Raw genomic sequence first — 21,103 nt, 5'->3', positions numbered from 1 at the left:
TTTCCTGTGAAGCTGTACAAACAAAATTTTAACATGCTGCATGTATTTTTTGAACAATAATAAGTATGACTCTCTAATGCCTGGATTTGTGATCTGACAATAATGCTCAGCAATTTACCAGAAAAAAATATGAAGGACTGAGGTCAATAATATGAGACAAAATTGGGTAAATTCTGCAGTTGTCTGGACAGTTGAGATGAGAGTAATGGCATGATATGATAGAAGCTGTGAGATTATTATTTTGACAATGATGTTTGTGGTGATCAACCAGATATTTTTGACAACATTTCTGGTTTTGTGATTTGTATAAAGCAACTTGTAATACTTCAATTTGTGCCAGTTTTTTTGTGTAGAGGTGAAATAAAATTACAATAACCGTCAGATATTGTGGCTATGACTGCTGTGTTGGTGTGACTAGCTGGATGAAAGTAACTTACCATCTAGTGATTTGTTCAGTTTAAACAGTCACTATCTGTTTTTTTCAGGACTAATATGCTCTTGTCAGAAGTAAGACAGACTATTTAACTGTAAATCTCATATGCACAGATAGACTAGATATAATTGCTGGGGCTGTCTGTAGAGGAAAATGACTAGCTACCTGCTGCTGCTGTTTGCTTATTATTTTGGCTTCGCAGGACTAATGTGATTTATATGAAGCAACAAGCATGTTAATGTGAAGCAACTGTTTGGAGCAAAGGTGAAATACATCACAGGAGTATCCTCTTTTATCACAATCATAGGTCTGAATTGTACATAAAAGTGGGTATAATTGCTTAATGGAAGTTTTCTTGATGGAAGTAACTGACCTTCTTATCACTTTCTCATTTTAACTGTAATCGCACAGAAACAATAAGGGATAAAATGCATCACAGAATACTCAGATCTTCAGAGCTTCTATGGGCTGGGGTCCCCTACATACTATAGCTGAATAAGTGGATTTTTGCATTGGTTTAGTAATCACCCCTGCTCTGAACCCCGCATAGTCTAAAACTAGGTTTGCTCTATAGGAGTACCCAGAAAGTCACTGGACTCATGGGAGGGACTAGTGAGGATGTCATTCTTTCTTTAACATTCTTCCCAAACCTCAGAGGTCACTATCTCATATTGGGCTGGGGTGAGTATGGTCATTATTCCTTTAAACTTGCTCACAAACTGACCTTTAAACTTCCTCACAAACTTCAGAGAGGTTCAAAGAAGGTCATTATAGCTTGTATATGAGCAACTGTGCTGTAAAGAAGTAACTAGATAGAAAAATAATTATAATCATTATTTATTTCTTATTTCTCTCACAATCAGATATATGATGCATATACAAGTGGCTATCTTCTGATGGAGAGGAAAGAAGTTTTCTGTTTATATAGCATTAAATACATTACATTCTATTTTTTTTCATCATTGACCCAGTCAGACATCAGAAGAGTATACAGAAGGAGGCAGGCTTTTTGAGGTTGGGGTAAGGAGGCATGCTGTATATACATATGACAGAAACAGCTTGAAATACATGACTGTGAGCACTTGTGTCTTAAACTTAATCTGAATTTAACACCAGAGGCAGTTACATAGATAGTGATTACTTATTTTAGGGGATAAAGAGGCAGACGATATTCCCAGATATAATATACGCATATTCACAAATATCAGTCTTCTCATTTTATTGTGAACTGGTGTTTGATCAGATCTGAGCATTTATCCTTGCATGCAACTTACTTCTTCTTTGAAATAAAATACTAAGGTTGATATTTTTTCTTACTCATAATTTTGATTCAGGGCATCATTGGATGCAAAGGATAGGAACAAGCTTTAATATGAACTTCTGAGCATCTATAACCCCATGGCCTCTGGGTGCCAAGCAGCCTCCAGATTCCTGGCTTCATTTTGTTATTACAGTGTAAACTTGGTCAGTTAGGGTATGTTGAAATGATGCAGGAAAAAGTAAAGTTGAAGAGTAAGACTGAATTTCTTTCCTTAATCACCATTTTAGTTTAGGCCATTCTTGGATGAAAATATTGTTTGAAAAAACTCTAAAGTGCATCTCAGAGTATCTAGAGCCTGTTTGGCTCTATGCAGTGATTTCCACTGCAGTTATTACAGTGCAGTCTTGGGCAGTTAGGGAGGGCTGAAAGGATGCAGGAAAAAACAAAGTCAAAGAGACTAAATTTATTTCTTTGATCATGTTTTTGGTCAGGCTATCACTATATGAAAGGTTGTTTAATAATACTAGACAATGGTCCTCAGAACATTTAAGGACCCCTGGCCCACAGCTTAATGCAGTTGTTTCCTCCACAGTTATCAGAGTGCAGTCTTGCCTAGACAGAACACTTTCAATGAAAGAATAATTACAGGGTAAATTCTGAAAAGTAAGACAAACTGTGAGAAAAAGGAAGAAAAAACAATCTGGATAGTGTAGGTAGGCCAGGGTAGTGAAGAGGGTCTGGAACACCAGTTGATGTGTGGGGGACAGTGAAACTGGAGAGAATGCTATGGAGCCCTTCACCTAAGGCACCAGTTGACCTAAGGCCAGCTCCGGTACTTGCCACCATATTGGTGGGCTTTACAATTTTCCCTTTTCTTCTGGTCCTTTACCTCAAATTAATTCTTTCTTTCTTTCTTTCGGCACTTTCAATAGCTGGCTGTTTCTCAGGTCTATATGACAGTATAGAATGGACTAAATAGTGAATGCTATTTAGTCGATCCGATATTGTCGAAATGGCAAAATAGCCACGGAACATCAAATTTTTTTCCAGGGAAAAAAATTTGTGGACCGTCTTCGGAACTTTGCCATTTCCTCCACTATGGTGCGATCTCGGAGTTGGTATATTTAAGTAGGGGGGGGGTGAGGGGGGCACAGCCCCCCACATGGGGGGTGTGGGGGTAAAGTCCCCCACTTAAATTTGTGTTTAAGTTTATTAATTTATTTTTTTATGGAGCAGCGAATTTTTTCCCTGGGAAAAAATTTGCTGTTCCGTTTGTTTGATATTTTGTTGTTTCGATATTATTGGTACGATGAAATAGCATTCGCTATTTACATCGTACAATAATATGATATAGACACCTGTTTCTCTTCTACTTCTGGTTTGATATCCATTTGCACTGCATTCCAAAATGCGTCTGCTAAACTAAGCAAAGATGTCATTATAGACTTCTCTTCATGCTTTAGAATTTTCATTATGTTTTGATCTGATGATGTCAGTAACTATGTATGAAGTCTCATGATTGCAGATACATAAATATGGACTATTTCAAGGTGATTCATACCTCCTTCAGACCAAGGAATATATAATCTTGATATGCACTGTTTTTTTTTTTTTTTTTTTTTTTTTTTTGTATATCCTTTAGGTTCATAGGTGTTTACTAGGCTAGCAACCACATGAGTCCTTTTAAGCCTAGCCACGCATCTCACATCTCTGCCAAGTTTTCATTCACTTGATAAGTGTAAGCTGGGGATTAGGAAAAGAAACACTTTCATGCAGGAGCCTGGGAATTGAACCATTTACAGGGCTGTCAGTGTCTATTAGAGACACAAGTGCCAAAACAGGGATGAATTTCCTGTTCTCCATCCAATTGTCCAAGTTAAAATTAAATTGGATTTGGGAGGATCTCTGCTTCATAAGCAGGAAACATTTTTCTTGTTTTCTTGTCCTAATGATTCAGTGATGTTTGTGGGCAGTCAGTCCTGCCAAACCTGCAAGTTAGAACAGGAAGGGCAAATTGATTTACAGATAGGGCTTTATTCCTAGATGTCAAGGCAGTCTTCAGTCTTAGGTTTAGTCTTCTGAAGTATTCCTTATTGAACTTTATTCTTATTTGTTCATTTTTTATTGCTAACCCTTCTTCTATTCCCAAATATTTATACACACCCATTTGTCCTTTGTGGATATTTACTTGGTGCTGTGGTTTTCCTGAGATAAATGTTGCATTTTCACATTTATTAAGACAAAATGTCATTTTTATATAGTATGTAAAAAAGATTTAATAATTTGTAATTGTGAGTTTAGATGCTCATCCAATAAGCTATACAATTTTAAATCACCCTCAAAAAGTAGATAACGTCTTCAAATAAGGTTGGTTTTCTAGATGTTAAGCAGCAGGTATCGCCTAGTCTGTTAAGTAAAAAACTTATTGGGTTGAGGGCAAAACAAAACAGCATTGGTGTCAAGGAATCACTCTGGAATATCCTGCTTTGAATTTTAATCCCCGGGATAATAATTTGCCTTTTATCATGAATCAACTGTAAAGGAATTTGCCATTGTTTCATAGTTACCTCAATGCAATTGACCTATGTTGGCTGCATTTTATATATCTGTAAGCATTCTATAATCTAGGAGTGTGGCATGCTTTCAAATGCATTTTTGTAATCTATCCATTCCATTCTTAGATTCTTTTCCTTTTACAGCATTTTATTATGGTTTTAACAATAGATAATCCTTTGTTCTAAATGGCTTTCTTTTATTACCTTTTTGCTCTATCGCTATGATTGATTTTTTTTCCTAGCTTTCATAAACTCGGTCTGCATCAGTTTTAGTATACATTTTATATATTTTCAGAAGGCAAGTTCTTGGTCTATAGTTCTTTGTATGGCTTGCAGGTTCACTTTTAAGGAGTATGTTTTTTTTCCTGTTCTTAACCAGGATTGTGTTGATTTTGGATGTGCATACAAGTAATTTTTATTCAAGTCTAAATCTTTGTGTAAAGATGCTAACACTTTTAGCCAGAAGGTAGGTACTGCACTGCATCTGGCCCTGGACTTTTCCATTTATATTTTCTTAATTTTGTCAAATGTCTCTGGTTGTTACTTCCTCCCATTTCATGTCCTCTTTATTAGAACTTTATTCTGGTTCTTTGAACTTTTCTATCCATTTAGCATTTTTGTTATGTTCACTAGGGTCTTCATAAATTCTTCTCCAAAATGTACCTATGTCTTCTTTTTGGTGGTGTTTCTGCTGATTTTGGTTTATTTTCAAATTCTCTATAACACCTTTTGGAGACATCAATGTATTGCTTGTTTTTTACTTTTCCATTATGTTTACCTGTATATCTTATAAGTGCTTCTGCTTGTGCGATTTTTTTATATATTATTGAAAATATTGAATGATAAATTCTGACTTGTTTTATACTGCATGTTGATTTTACCACAACCATCTTTCTAACAATTTTTGATTTGTTCCCTGATCCTAGAAGTGATAATTTTTGTTGTTGTTGTTGTTGGTCTTTCGGCTTTTTCCCAGTAAGGGGTCGCCACAGCTGAACTCCGGTCCGCTAATGATTGGCAGTAGATTTTTTTTACAAAACGCCGAGGTGCCAGCTCGACACCCAACCTTCAACGATGGCACACCCATTTACGCACGCATGTCTTTCGAATGCTACCCAACCGCGGAGAGGACATGCAAACTCCACACAGAAGGCACTCCCAAGCCAAGCCGAGAATCGAATGAGAGAACCTCTTGCTGTGAGGTAACAATGCTACCGCCGTACCACCGCGGCATCTAGAAGTGATCATTTTTGTATTAATTACATAATAGTTTTCTCTATGTGATGCTTCTCTGGTGGCATTCTACCTGTTCCTTTCCATTCCCTTGTTACAGTATATTTTTGTGGCAATACTTTATCTACTATTAGTTTAGCTACACTGTAGTTCATCCTATTTTTTTCTCGTATATCACACAAATTTCTCTTAATACTTTCAGTTACAGAGTTCATCTGTTTTACCAGTCTTAACATTTTGAGCTTTATTCACTTTCTGCAATCTTTCTTTCATCTCCTTAAAATGCCTTTCCATTTCTATTACATCAAGCAGATTCTCCATTAGATCATTTTCTTCTAGACTGAGAACATCATCTTTGCTGCGTGTTTTCTTCCATCTCCCTTGCAATGTAATTCTAACTGGACTTTCATGTGAGTCTCCTTCAGAAGGCTCTAGAACATCATCCCTGTGGTGTATCTTTTTTGGATGATCCTGCTCCGTCAGGTGTTCCTCCATGTTTAGACTCATTGGCCTATCATCTGACAATATTGCCTTGTTGAAGTTTCCACACTAAATCCTTTACTTCACAGACAGTCTATAATTATGGTTTCTATTTTTTTTTTATTTCTGCCCCACTATCTTCTTTTATTCAATTATATTTCAACTTTATAATCCTATTTTTTATTGTGAAATTTTCCATATCAGGTGCATTTTTCTCATAATTAGTTTGGCTTTCTTCCCTGCATATATATATCACATTATAGCAGATCTCTTTTTTTGTTTCCTATGTCCCTGTCTAATTTTTATAACTGTTAATAACCTCTGTTTTTCATTTTTCATCTTGTGTCACTTTCTCTGTCACTTCGTTTTCCTCATGACCCTGCATTTCTTTATCCAGGTAATGCTTTGCTCTTTTCTTTTGCATTAACAACCCTGAATTATTATCTGTATCTTTCAACATTTTTTTCTTGTGCAAGTACTTTTCTTTTCTCATATTTCTATCTTACTCTTGCTACATATTCTCTGTAAATTCTGTATTTTTTTGTTTTCGCATATTGTTAATGATAAATAATTACTTACTTATCCTCAACAGTCCATGTTATTGTTTCTTTGCGTCTTGCTTGGAATATCATTTATTTTATTTTTTTGGACTACTTCTTCCTTCTACCACAGGGGGGCACCCTCATCCTCAGCATGTCCTAGCATTGTGTTATGAATCTTTCAATGTTCTCAGGATTACACACTGCTTTTTCACCCCACTCCAGGTATTGGCGAATAAACTAAGAGTGAGCATGCTTTTTGTCCTGGGACCTGAGCATCAAATTTCTTTCTAATTTTGATCTACTTTTCTCCATCATATTTAAAATATAGTCAATATATTAGTGTTGCCTTGGTAAGATTTTGTACAACGAGGGTCCATCATGTGAAGGCACTTGCTAATAGGGTTGCCAGCCCTCTGTTTTTTTCCGGACTATCCAGAAATCAAATTGATTCTCTGGTAGTCCAGAAAACATTTTACAAACTCCAGTATTCTGTTTCAAAAAAGGAAACAGACTATCGGAGTTTGTAAATTGGCTGAATTACTATGCTTTTTTACAGAAAAGCATAGTAAATCAGCCAAAAGCAGGCAACAGGAATGGAAAAAGACGGTGTTCCCCAACAGGTGATGTCATAGTGATGTCACAACATGAGTGGAATGTTGTCGGGGAGAGGGCGGGGATGGGCGGGGTTACTGGTGATGCGAGGGGTGTGGCCTTACTCTGGTTTTAGGCACAACAAAAGGTGGAAACCCTACTCTCTAAAATGTGGGGGTTAATTCAGTTCCACTAATATTATTTTCCTTTCCATGCTGAGTTCATCTTTCCATTTGGACCGTTTCAGGGAAAGGAGATGTTCAGGGAATCCTTGTCAATTATTTTTCTACAACTAGATATAACAATAATGACCAGGCAGTTTGCCAAGTCACTAGAATAAAAAACAAGGAACATGACAGTACGATGTGAAAGGCCCCATAAGTCCTCATCTAACATTATATAGATATATATATATATATATATATATATATATACATATATATATATATATATATATATATATATATATATATATATATATATATATATATATTTCTGTACCTAGTGCAAACTGCAGAAATGCAGGAGAGATTATGAAGCTGAAGGAAAGAATGAGGTTAAAGGAAAACTCCACCCTCTCATACAGTTTAACTCAATCATTAGGTTTCTTTTCTCCCTACAATATGGTTCCAGCATTGTGTAGGTACCAGAAACCTGCTTGCACTTTTTAAAACTTTTATTTCCCTGCATTAAAGTCAAAGGAAGGGAAACCCCACCTACTTTTTTTTAACTCAACTTCTCACATACTTTGCAGAGAAATTCGTCTCTACCTGCATGACATATCATAGACACAGTTAAATCTGTAGTTTACCCTGTCAGTACCACTGCCAATCTTAGTTGGGCAATTAATCCTGCTAATGTCAGGAACACAGCAGCTGATATAAAAAAAAAAGACAGAACACTGTTTTTCACTGTTTTTATTGCAAAGGAGAGGAGAACTTAACACTCCCCTTTCATAGCAAAACAAAACAATTAGATTAGTCAGGGGTTTAAAGGCAATTCTTCTGACAAATTTACATAAGTAGCAACACAGTATTGAAATGCTAAGCTTTAAATGTTATTTATAATAGTTTATATGTTAAGATAACTTAAATATAGTATCAAATATTTCTGTGACATTTAGAAAAAAGTCAGAAAATATTTTTTTTTATTATAAAACATCAATGCATTTACCATTTTCAAGCCCCCCCCCCCCACACACACACACACACACAGGCCAGAACTGCAGAAAGAGAGTCAATGGCACTAAATATACAGAACCAACTGATATTGCCAACATCCTAGCAGATAGGTTCAGTGCTAACTTTGCCCCCCTCTCACCCCCTAGAGGGCCCATCTCTATACCGGAAGAATGCAAAGTTCCTATAATCACGGCTGCACAGGTAAAAAACACACTCTCCAAAGCCAAGAACACAGCATCCATGGGACCTGACAATATCCCAGGCTGCGTTCTAAACAAACTACAGAATGAACTGGCACCCTACCTAAGTACCATGTTCAATCATAGCCTCACCTCAGGCTTTGTACCCACTGAATGGCGCACCGCGATGGTTATCCCACTCCACAAAGGGGGAGCCACGATGGACCCCAGGAACTACCGCCCCATTACCCTGATGAGCCTGGTCTGCAAGGCCATGGAACGTATCATTGTGGAACTCATAAACAAAGACATTGGTAATCTCCAAACTCTGGACCCTACCCAGTTTGGATTTGTAAAAGGCATATCATGTCTCCTAAACCTGATTGACTTCTTTGAAGCAGTCACCAAAGCCATAGATGAGGGTAAAATGGTTCACACAGCTTATCTAGATCTCGCCAAGGCTTACGACACCATCCCCCACTCTGGAATTATAGATAAGCTCAATAAACTAGGTATAAATCCCTATGTCACAAGATGGGTTGCCAACTGGCTCACAGACAGAACCCACACTGTGAAAGTAGCGGATTCCAAATCCGACTTCAGACCAGTGACAAGTGGAGTACCACAGGGTTCAGTCCTGGGTCCTCTCCTGTTTGGTATCTACTTTTCTGAAGTGCAGGCTAACACAGAAGGTCTTTGGCTAACAAAGTCTGCAGATGACTGCAAACTAGGAGCCATAATCGAAACTCCTAACGATGTGGACAAACTACAAAAGGGCCTCACTGAGACAGATACCTGGTGTCAAAGCCATGGCCTGAAGCTCAATGCCAAAAAGTGTATTGTCATCCCCTTTGGTAAAAACTCTGTACCCATGAACCACCACATAGCTGGTAGTCTACTTAATGCCGAAAATATGATAAGAGACCTTGGGACACAGGTGGACAGTAGTCTCTCCTTTGATAATCACATCGCCACAGTGGTCAGGAAATCCTTCTACGTGGCTCATCTCATCACAAAAGGATTCCCATCCAGAAAAAAAGAGGTCATTGTTCCCCTCTACTCATCACTCATTAGACCCATTATAGAGTACAACGCCCCTTTTGGTATGTACCTCACAAGACATCTACAACAACTGGAAAGACCACAGAAATACCTCACAAAGAGGGTTACTGGCCTCAAACAGATGCTCTACACAGACCGTCTAAAAAAACTACAGCTTTACTCCATCGCATATCGCCTACTCAGGGGCAATCTCTGCCTAACATACAAAGCTATGTCAAACCCAGAGCTGTTGGACATGCTCCACTTAAAGAAATCCCAATCCCTCCGAGCTACACGCTCTAGGGACCTAAACCTTGTCACCACAATAAACAGAACATGCTGGAGGGACAGATTCCTGTCCCAGAGACTTCCCATACTCTGGAACAGACTACCTATCTATGTCAAACAGAGCTCCTCATTAGCACTCTTCAAGAAAAATCTTGATGATTGGATGGGAAATGGGAAATTCACCCCAGGGATCACTTCCATGGCTCTGCTCGACAGGGGCACAGGAAAATAATTTTCTTGGGTGGTGAAAGCCAGGGTACATTTTTTGGCTAGGCTTATATAGGCCCTAGGGCCAATAGCCAAGTACCTACCTATGAACCTATGTGGCAACCATATCAACTAGCTGCACTAATACTGTTCATAAAAAGGTCTTTTATGCTTTGTGACATTATTCCTGAGGGTGTGCATATCTGGTACATGCAGATTCATTGTAAGAGATTCCCACTGGCTTTGACTCAGTTTTTACATTGTTAGAGTGCAAAACTAATATACTGCTGAATTTACTTTACCATACATTTACCATGTGCCCTTGCATTAAAAACACTAAGAAAAGGAAATCAGAAGTACTTAATTGTGTTTAAATGCACATACACACACACACACACACACACACACATACTTATATATATGTATGTATATATATATATATATATATATATATATATATATATATGTGTGTGTGTGTGTGTGTGCAACATGTTTGCATACAATGAATTATTTATAATAAACAACATAGTATAGTTAAGCATTATTAATGTATACATTCTAGTAAATGTTGCTCAATGATTTACTTGGTCACTGTTGCACATTGGGTATGTGTTGCACATGCAGTCTTGGTCAATGTTTTTATGTCAGTATTTTTTTCTTTGTATTGCTAAGTGCATTTAATAATTGTTATTATCTTTGCCAATGTAGCCTAAGCTGTGGCTGAAAAAGGCCCTGGGACCAGTTCACTTTCCTGGTTACCAAAGTATAAATAAATATGAAATAGAAAAAAGGAGGATGAACATGACAGAGATAATTGATGAACTAGTAAGCACATTTTAAGTCTGCATCACTTATGAGAGAGAAACATCCTCCCACTAAAGGAATTGGGAATTAACAGACAGACTAAATTTAGACTCCTACTACTTGTCACTTGTAAACATACAGCAAGGATCATATACTCCAGTGAGAGTTTTCACACCTCAGCATGAGAGTGTGGGGGAGGATTTGTCAAATCTATTAGGACTACAAAATACTCCTCTTACAAAAAATGTTTTTATCTACTTTCTTTTGTTGCAAGTAGCTAACAGCTATTTATTGCATAGAACAAGCTCTGACAGACACATAAATAATGCCCAGTCAGCTAAACATAGAAGCAGCTCTATTATAGAATGTGTGTTTAGATGACAGTGCTTCACAGTCCTGCCATTCAATCTTAATGTCATGATAAAACATCTAGTGTGAGTCATATAAATAGAACTCGAAATGTATTCTGGAAAGAAGGACTGAAAGCAGGAAAACAAGATCACATTACCAAGGCGGGTCCCATCATCCGCCATTTTGAGAGAAACACGTTAAAATTGTAAAAGAAGCACTTGGAGTGATTTTGAGGCATTAAAATAGCTCAAAGACAAAGATACAATGAAAAAAATGTGTTTTTTGAGTTCTAAGGTGGAGTTTTCCTTTAAGGTGGTCAGATGTAAAAATAGTGAGCCAGCATTGCAGATGTTATCATTGAAGATCAACAACAAAAAGGCTGCAGTTATTGCTTGGAAACAGCTAAAAATATATGTAAGATCTAAAGGAAATTGTCAGACACTTAAGAAGTAAGAAATCAGCACATAGTGCTGTTTATAAAACACTAACATGGAATAATTACATTTAGAATTTAGAGGAGGCATTTAAATCTGAAATCAAGTTTATGCAAAAAATGCCTTGAAAATGAGATATGTGGATTATACAGATGTCAGAAACAGTGACTGAAAAGGTACTAAGGGAGTGCCTAACAAAAGAAATACAGGCCAAGCTGGGCCTTCCCAGCGTGAGCGGGATAGTGGTGTACAGAGTATTCAGAATGTGCGAAGGATACGTCCAGATCCCTGGCAGCCATGACATGTTGTTTGCTGTGGTCTTACTAAGCTAAGCATTGGATACTAAAATGACGCCATGTATAGAAATGACTTAACATTGGAGATAAATAGAATACAGTTTTTAGGGCTGCCACCTTATTCCAGTGGCTGGCAGTTTAGTGCACAGGGTTAAATCTACCCAGTGCTGTAAATGAGCTTAATTCTGCAATACTGGGTTTGAGTCCTTTATTTTCTACCTCTGAGCAAGTCACTTAAGCAGACAGTAACCCAAGTCACCCTGAAAATAGAACTTGTGTCTAGTGAGCCTATCTGTTTAACAAGTAAAATGAAAATATAATGTACAAAAAATATCACTTACTTGGAGATCACAGTACTGATGAAGGATAAGGGTGGATCACAGAAGTAACCTTTCCTCCCATGTTGGTTGGTAACAGAATCCTGAGTTGGTAGTTCAAGTCAGTTGAACAAGTATGGGGCTTTATTAAGTGTTTTGAGTTGGAAGAGACCAGACTAAGGAATGCGATAAACAGGTAGAAATAACCAAAGAACAGCAAATCCAGATGCAAGTTAAAAGGAATAGAAATGGGATCAAAATAGGTCCATTTCCCCATAATCCATCAGTGAGGAAAATGGACCCAGCAGGGTGATAGGAGAGTCTATAAGGTAGGAATATAGAAGCAGGAAAAAAGAAAATGTCAGGAGCAGAACAGAACCAGATTCTGGTAAAAAAAGCAGACGCTGTAGTAAAGATGGGTGGATAAAGGTATGCTGGGAAAAAGCAATTCTGAATGAGAAGAAAAAGAGGGAAGATTGACTCTGGCCAGGTCTAAAGAAGGTATTTAAGAGCCTGTTTGGCTTAGAAATTATGGTCTGGAGGAAAACTGAAGCAAAGGAAAGACTGCAGCAATGGATAATAGAAGGCCTGTCATAGCAAGCATAGTGTTTAGAAGACGCTCATAGTAAATCACTGCACAACAGAAATATGATGCTAAACATGTAAGGCATTCTGTTCACTTTTTCCCTTGTAAAGCTATGTTCTGGAGGTAGACATATCATTGAGGGTGTAGACTGAAAGACATTTGCATGTGCTATTATGTAAGAAGGTGAAAAGATGTACATGAATGCAAACAGTAAAATATGACTGAAGAAATAAAGAGCCTGTAACTTACACTGTGTTGTCCTTTTTGTTACAAGAACTAACTGTGCAACAAGCAGGCTTTCTCAGGTAAGATTAAATAGCCAACTTAAATGGGGATCTGCAAGAGGATGAAATATGGCTATCACAGTGTCAAGTAAGGGGAACCCTGAATAAGATGCAGTGAAGTTTAACAAGGATGTGTTCATAAGCAGCTCAAAGAAAAACACAAATGAATCCAAAAGTCCACATAAAATGTAATACAATCCAAAAAAAAGGTGAGGAATGCGGAGAAAAGAAATTGAATCCACTAAGATCTACAGTTAGAGCAAAAACTGAAATCATTTTTGGTAGAACATTTTAATAATATAAGAAAGAGTAAGGAACTAAAACCTACATCTGCTGGTCTGTTCGAGGAATATGAAGGCTTTAACCTCCATGCTGTTTGGTTATGGGCTTTTGATGGCCCCTTAATGTCACAACCAGTGGTCATTACAAATGGGTGCACAAGGCCTTAGGTCTAAAACCCTCTCCCAGTACTCCTCCTATGACTTAGAAAAGGGTTATTACATGCCACAGAAAAAAGAAGTCCTACACCAGTTATGGGTTTTGAGCAAAATTTTCAATTAAAAATGTCACCTATACATACGAGCAATGGTTGTTGAGGTGCCACTCACATAAAAACAACTGAGTTTATTTTTTTATTTTCACTTTCCTAGTTCTGCAGGATTTATAATATAAAAGTAATGATGGAAGTAATGACAGCTTAACTGTCTGTGACTTCTCTTTGCTTCTTTTAATAAAAGTTTGTTTTCTTTTTGGACCATTTGTTTCATTAGGCTAAAAGAATCAAAGAAGTGGTTATATCCAGAGAGGAAAATGATTAATTTCCTCAATGATCAGCAAACCTAGGTTATTGCTGTGTGAATTGTGGAATGACTTAATTAAATATGTATTTCAGCAGGAAATATCAGACACAGCACCGGGAATCATGCTTCCCTGTTATTTTTACTTTTACTATAGCTTGCCCACAAGTACCTACTGCAATATTTCTGTATACCTATAACATAAAGGAACTTGTAATATTACAGCTGTTGCTGCAGATGAGATCTTTTTGATGCAAAGTGATGTAGTTATTAGGAATCCCAAATGTTATCAAAAGAAAATCTCTGTTACATGATGTGCCTCAGCTGCATGACCTTAAGCATCCCACAGTCTTGCAAAATTAGTGGTGAAAGAGCAAAGGAGTCATTAGACTGAAAGCATTAACAGATGGATAGACTGGAACCATCAAAAGTAGTCAAGTATCGTGTTCATTGTTCAGTATATCTTAAATTTTAATTTTATTCCAAAGTATTTAGAACCCTTTTGCTAGATAGATGCAATTTTACCTATTCATGAATTCATTCACTCTTTGATTACATGCTGAATCTATTTCAGGGCTGTAAAAGAGCTGAACCCTATCTGGGCACTCAGTGGGCCTAAGGCAGAGAAACATATCCTATATACAGAGTTGTCCAACAACAGGACACACACACGCGCGCGCACACACACACACACACACACACACACACACACACACACACACACACACACACACACACACACAAACGCACACAAACACACACACATACACACACACAAAGACAGCCATTCACACATGATATGCACACACTGGAGCAACTTTGAAGACTGACCAGTTTACCTACAGCATGTCTTTGTGATATGGAGGGAAACTGATTAACCGAGTGAAAACCAATGTGAATATATGGACTTCATGTACCTTCAAACAGAAGGTGCCCTCAGCTAAAATCTGAGCTAGACTGGCTGCAGAGCAACAATAATTGTGTAAAGTAATTGATATAAAGATACGGTCAGTGTGTTCAGACAAACAACATACAAACTTACCATATTCAGAGAGAGAGAGAACGAAAGAAATATAAATCAGTGCTCAGCACTTTCCCATTCTGATACCAAATGAAATTGTGCCAAAGTGAGATGATGGTGGTTTATGCGATGAATGGAAGGCAATACTAGTCATTAGCACTGAGATATAATGAAAGGATATTTGATTCCCAAGGCATTTAGTGGGCACTGGTCACTGCAAAAGAACCTATTACACTGGAATTAGTGTGTCTGTCTGCCTCTTTATTTTCATGATCATACAATATGGACTGAAATACTCTCTGTCAGTCTGTTGCTTACTGACAACTTTTTTTTAACTGCACCAGTTTTTCTGTAAAGGACAAAGACACAAAAATAAAATCTCTCTGTTTTGCCTTTTTGAAAGTACCAAATGGATTTGCACTACCAGGCTATAACTCATACCATACTTTTCAGCCACAGAACCCAGACCAAAACACAAAAGGTGGAAGTGTATCCATATTCATCAAGGATACCCACACCTCCAGGTTAGTGGCACAGCACAATGCCTCAGAGATCATCCATGTGCAACTAACAATGGGCAAAACTGTGATTCAAATTGTAGCTTGCTACAGATCACCCACCATGACCCAGGACCCCCATTCCGTGTTTCTGGAGACACTGGAAAATATGAAGGTCCTACCAAACGCCCTAATATTGGGTGATTTCAATAACCCAAACATTAACTGGGAGAACTACTCAAGTACTAAATCCCTTGCCCAACGCTTCCTAGAATTTATAAACTCAAACGCCCTGGATCAACTGTTCAATACCCCCACCAGAGGTGACAACATATTGGACCTGGTCATCACCAACATGGGCGACCGGTGTTCTGCACCGGAGGTCAAACCCTTGCTGGTTAGATCAGACCATAGACTAATCACTCTGGATATCCACATTCTATCCCCACCCCCAATCAAGGAAACCACCTTGAAAAACTTTTCAAAAGCAAACTTTACTTTACTTTACTTAAAACCGAGGTGGAAAGGTTTACAGCCTCCATGCTAAAGGACAACACTGTCCAAGCTGCTAAATCCCTTACAAAGGCACTCTATGAGCACCTGCAAGAATGCATAGATCATGCTATCCCAAGCAAAACCAAGACCCACTCCTCCAAGAAAAGGAAACCAGTCTGGTGGACCCCTGCCATAAACAAATTATACAACAGAAGGAGGAAACTAGTGCAGAAAAGAGTAAAATCCCAAGAAGGAAAGACATCCCTGATAAATATCAGCAAGAAACTACGATCCCTCATAAAATCATCCAAGGCTAGCTTCAAAAGAAAAATTGCCAAGGATTCCAAAGATAACCACAAAGAGTTCTTTAACTATGTCAAGAACCTAAGTGGAAACTCTCAGATCTGCTCTGAGTTAGTGCAGAATGGCACAAAATACACTGAACCGACTGATATTGCCAACATTCTGGCAGACAGGTTTAGTGCAAACTTCACCCCCCTCTCACCCCCTAAAGGGCCCATAACCATACCAGAAGAATGTAGTGCCCTGGCAATCACTGACACACAGGTTAAAACAGCCCTATCCAAAGCCAAAAATACAGCTTCAATGGGACCAGACCGTGTCCCAGACTGTGTCTTACATGAGCTCCAAAATAAACTAACCTCTCACCTAAACGCACTGTTCAAACTCAGCCTCTCTACAGGCTACATACCCATAGAGTGGCACACAGCAACAGTTATTCAGCTCCACAAAGGTGGAGCCACAACGGACCCCAGGAACTATCACCCTATAAGCCTGACTAGCCTGGTCTGCAAGGCTATGGAGCGCATCATCATGGAATTCATTAACAGAGACATTGGGAACCATCAAACATTGGACCCTACCCCGTTTGGCTTTGTTAAGGGCAGATCATGCCTTCTAAACCTGGTCGACTTCTTTAAACAGTTACCAAGGCTTTAGATGAGGGAAAGGAGGTCCACACAGCCTACCTAGACCTCGCAAAGGCTTTCAACACCATTCCCCATTCTGGTATTATAGACAAGCTCACCAGCCTGAACATAAAACCCTGCGTTACAAGATGGCTTATGGATAGAACCCACACGGTGAGAGTTGCAGGCTCTAGGTCTGACTCTAAACCAGTTACAAGTGGGGTCCCCCAGGGCTCAGTCCTGGGACCCCTCCTGTTCGGTATATGCTTCTCAGAGGTACAGGCAAGCCCAGGAGGACTATGGCTGACCAAGTTCACAGGCAACTGCAAACTGGGGGCCATAATTGACTCTCCAGCTGATACAGACATCCTCCAGAAGGGTCTCACTGAGACGGATACCTGGTGTCAAAATCATGGCCTCAAGCTAAATGCCAAAAAGTGCATAGTCATCCCCTTTGGAAAAAACAAAGTACCCATGAACTACCACATACATGGAAGTCCCCTAAATACAGAAAATGTAATAAGGGATCTGGGGACCCAAGTAGATAGTAATCTCTCCTTTCATAATCATATTGCCAAGGTGGTTAGAAAATCCTTCTATGTGGCCCACCTAATCACAAAAGGGTTCACATCTAGAACAAAAGAGGTTATTGTGTCCATCTACTCATCACTCATCAGACCCATCATAGAGTACAACGCCCCATTTGGGATGTACCTTACAAGACACCTGCAACATCTGAAAAGACCACAGAAGTACCTCACCAAGAGGATTACTGGCCTCAAACATATGCTCTATGCAGCCCGACTGAAGAAACTCCAGCTGTACTCAGTTGCATACCGCTTACTCAGAGGTGATCTCTGCCTGACATACATGGCCATGTCTATTTCTATTTCTAGATGTGAACCCTTTAGTAATTAGATGGGCCACATAGAAGGATTTCCTAACTACTTTGGCAATATGATTGTCAAAGGAGAGATTACTATCTACCTGGGTCCCCAGATCTCTTATTACCTCTTCTGTATTAAGAGGGCTGCCACCTATGTGGTAATTCGTGGGTGTTTTGTTTTTCCCAAACAGGATGACTGCATTTTTTGGCATTTAGCTTGAGGCCATGACTTTGACACATGACTTTGATGGTTTCAAGTTATTTTGGAAATAAGGTGTATCTTGTAGCGACACATCTTTAGTGCTTAGATTAAGGATTTATTTGCTCAGTCTCATATTCAGAGATAGTAACATGACTGATATGTGGTTTATTTTCTGTGACTGTTTGAGTAGACTCATTAGTGTTTAGGTACTGTTCCAGGCCTCCTACCATTAAAATATTCATCTAGAGGTGTAGTATCAATCCTGGAAAAAAAATAAAGATTTTTTGCAAGAAAGAGATAATAACATGTTTTATAGTTCCATAAATACTATTCTTATCCTTGGAAAAAATATGTTGGAAAGAAAGTGAAGCAATACTAGGAGCGTTATACAGAAATAAGCATCTTCTCACCAAAGCAGCAAAGATTTCAATAGCAAATTCCCACCTTATCTCCACCCTACTTTATGCCTCTCCAATATATACCAACCTAAGGCAATGCAATCTAAACAAGCTAGAGACCTGCTACAACAAAATTGCCAATTTCACCACAGGGGCATCCTACCATAGTCATCACTGTCTCTCACTTGCTGAACTGGGCTGGCTTGAACTCCCTCACCTCCTTCAATGGTATCAACTCTCACTCGTCCACAAACTAGTAAACCATCCACTAAATGTCCCATCCCTCCAGAATCTACTCCAACCCTATTGCACCACCAGACCACTAAGATCCAGCAACAAAAATCACTTGCAGATCACTAAAGCCAATAACTCTGCTGGTGAAGCACTATTCTCTTGCACCATAATCAAATTATGGAACTCCCTCCCACCCACAATTACCTCCGTACCATCATGCACCCACTTCAAAACTTTACTAAAAGCGCACTTAAAAACATGCTGGCTATGCCCTTGCAACTCCCACTCTAATATCACCCACCCCATCCAACCACTACCTTTCTTTCCACTCCACTAACTACCTTGATTATAGCAAGCTCAGATGCTCATAAGCCTAGTACTTATACAGCAGGAACTTCTTATTTTAACATTTGTTAATGTCTGTTATGTACTTCACAGATAAAGATTCTAGTTGTCTACTGATGTACTATGTTCTTCATCTGTTAATATGTTGTAAGTAATTGCTATGTAATTGTTAATCGCTACATAATCCAATGTAACTTCTGTCTTTTTATTTTAACTGTGGAGCTTTTCTCCCCGGGCCTCCGCTGAAAATGGACCTACGTCAGTCGGACACTCCCGGTCAACAAATATAAATAAATAAATAAAAAATACCTCCCAGTTTGCAGCATATATTTTTAAGTATATCCTTTAACTGTAAAATAGTATAAGAAAATGTCACGAGGAAAATTAGTTTTATGTAATCTGAAACATAAGTTTTGTTTTGCCATTTTATGATACCTAAATATATTTTGATTCAAAGATCAGCTGTACAGCAGATTTACAAGGTAACACATTTTCTGACATTATTATAAAGAGGTTCCATCTATTATCTAGCTTGTTCACTGTGGAGGGGGACCCTTGGCATTAATAATGGACTGTGTACCCTAATGCTAAATTACATGTCAGTAGAGATGAATTTAAATTACTTTGGTACAAACTACACAAAGATAATATACAATCAACAATGTTTTAGATAAGCTTAAATAACATTATAAGAAATTGTTTGTATGTAACATAAAAATAATGACATGTATGTTCATTTGACAACACACTCAAATTGTTGAAGATACTTCTGCATAAATGATCGAATTGGATAATACCACGATGACAGAAAAATAATTCTAAAATATCAGTACATGAAGTTCATGGTCAAGCAAAAAATAAAAATTAATAATAAAATAAACTGGATTCAAAAACAAATAAGAATCCTGCAAGAAAAAAAGGAAACATTGCAAGTCAATTATTCACAAAACTGGCTATGAACAAGTAAACATTCAGAAACATGGTTAAATATTCAATTGAGCAATGGCCCTTTAACAACCAGTGACTGTGCTTCCCCTCCCCCTCCCCTCAACTTAGCAGATGCCGTAGAAATTTCCTGAAGCTTTTCACTGTGTGTGCCTCAAAAGCATGAGCTGTAGCTGGCAGATTTCATTACCTGCCCTTCCCCCACTAGTATTTACCAAACATTTGCTCACATACTCTTGTGAGGCTGGCTGCCCACTGAACAGAATACTAAGAACAATACACATTTGTCCACAATTCATTCTAGAAGCCACAAAACACTTTCAAATAGATAGACGAGGAAACCAGAGTAAGCTCGTTTTCTTTTTTTTTCTTCTCTTATTTTCTCGTCTCTGTCTCTCTGTCTCTCTCTCTCTCACACCCACACTGTATCACCCTGGTGATTCTGTAAACCTATGAATGTGAAAGGTGGAAAGAAACAAAAGAGCATGATAGAATAACATTTAAATCCCACCCTATGTAAACATAATCTGTTGCTTTTAAAATACACAGAAAAAGAGCACTCCAATACTCACAACCATGATAAGGCCATAGTTCCAGTTTATTTACTGAGTACTGGCAACACACCAAGCTTAGCATTCCAGGCTCTGTCATCAAAAGGCAGTACTTGGTGATTGCTCTAAAGAATTAAGGTTAACAAACTCTAATTATAAGAACTCTGTATTGGGTCTTACAACTAAAAAGCATGATTTCAGTAATTCTTATAGGATATTGCTTTAAGAAAAGGGATATTTGGATCTAATGAAATGCATTAAAGATCCACATTGTTGTTATAGAAGCAAGTGTTTGTTAAAGAATTCAGAGTGTATAATTCAGTTTAATATTTATACCGGTAATTATTCATGGCAGTAACTCCCATTTTGTTGAAGGGTCACTTATAAAAATCGGCTTTTTTTTCCCTGAGATACTTTGTCCACAGAAGTGATTATACTCAGTAAGGGTTTTCAACAGTGAAGCTCATGAAGAGGGATTATTTGTTTTATTTTATTTTGTTTATAGTTTGATAACTGGATAAATGGGTTGGTCAATTGTTCCCTTTACAGTCATAACCCAGGTAAAATTGTACAGTAAGTTTGGGTTACAATAAGTAATTTAGTGTAGAAAATAAATGATGTACAAAATAAACCTTTACAATAATACAAAATAAGTATGAATATTTACAGAAATACAGTTTGATATACAATATAAAGGAAGTTAATTCCGAGTACAGTCCTTGCAGCTAGGAGTTACGGTG

Source organism: Protopterus annectens, chromosome 7.part1, assembly GCF_019279795.1.
Source record: "Protopterus annectens isolate FY-2018-M chromosome 7.part1, PAN1.0, whole genome shotgun sequence".
Lineage (NCBI taxonomy): Eukaryota > Metazoa > Chordata > Ceratodontiformes > Protopteridae > Protopterus > Protopterus annectens.
This window is presented reverse-complemented; position numbering follows the sequence as displayed.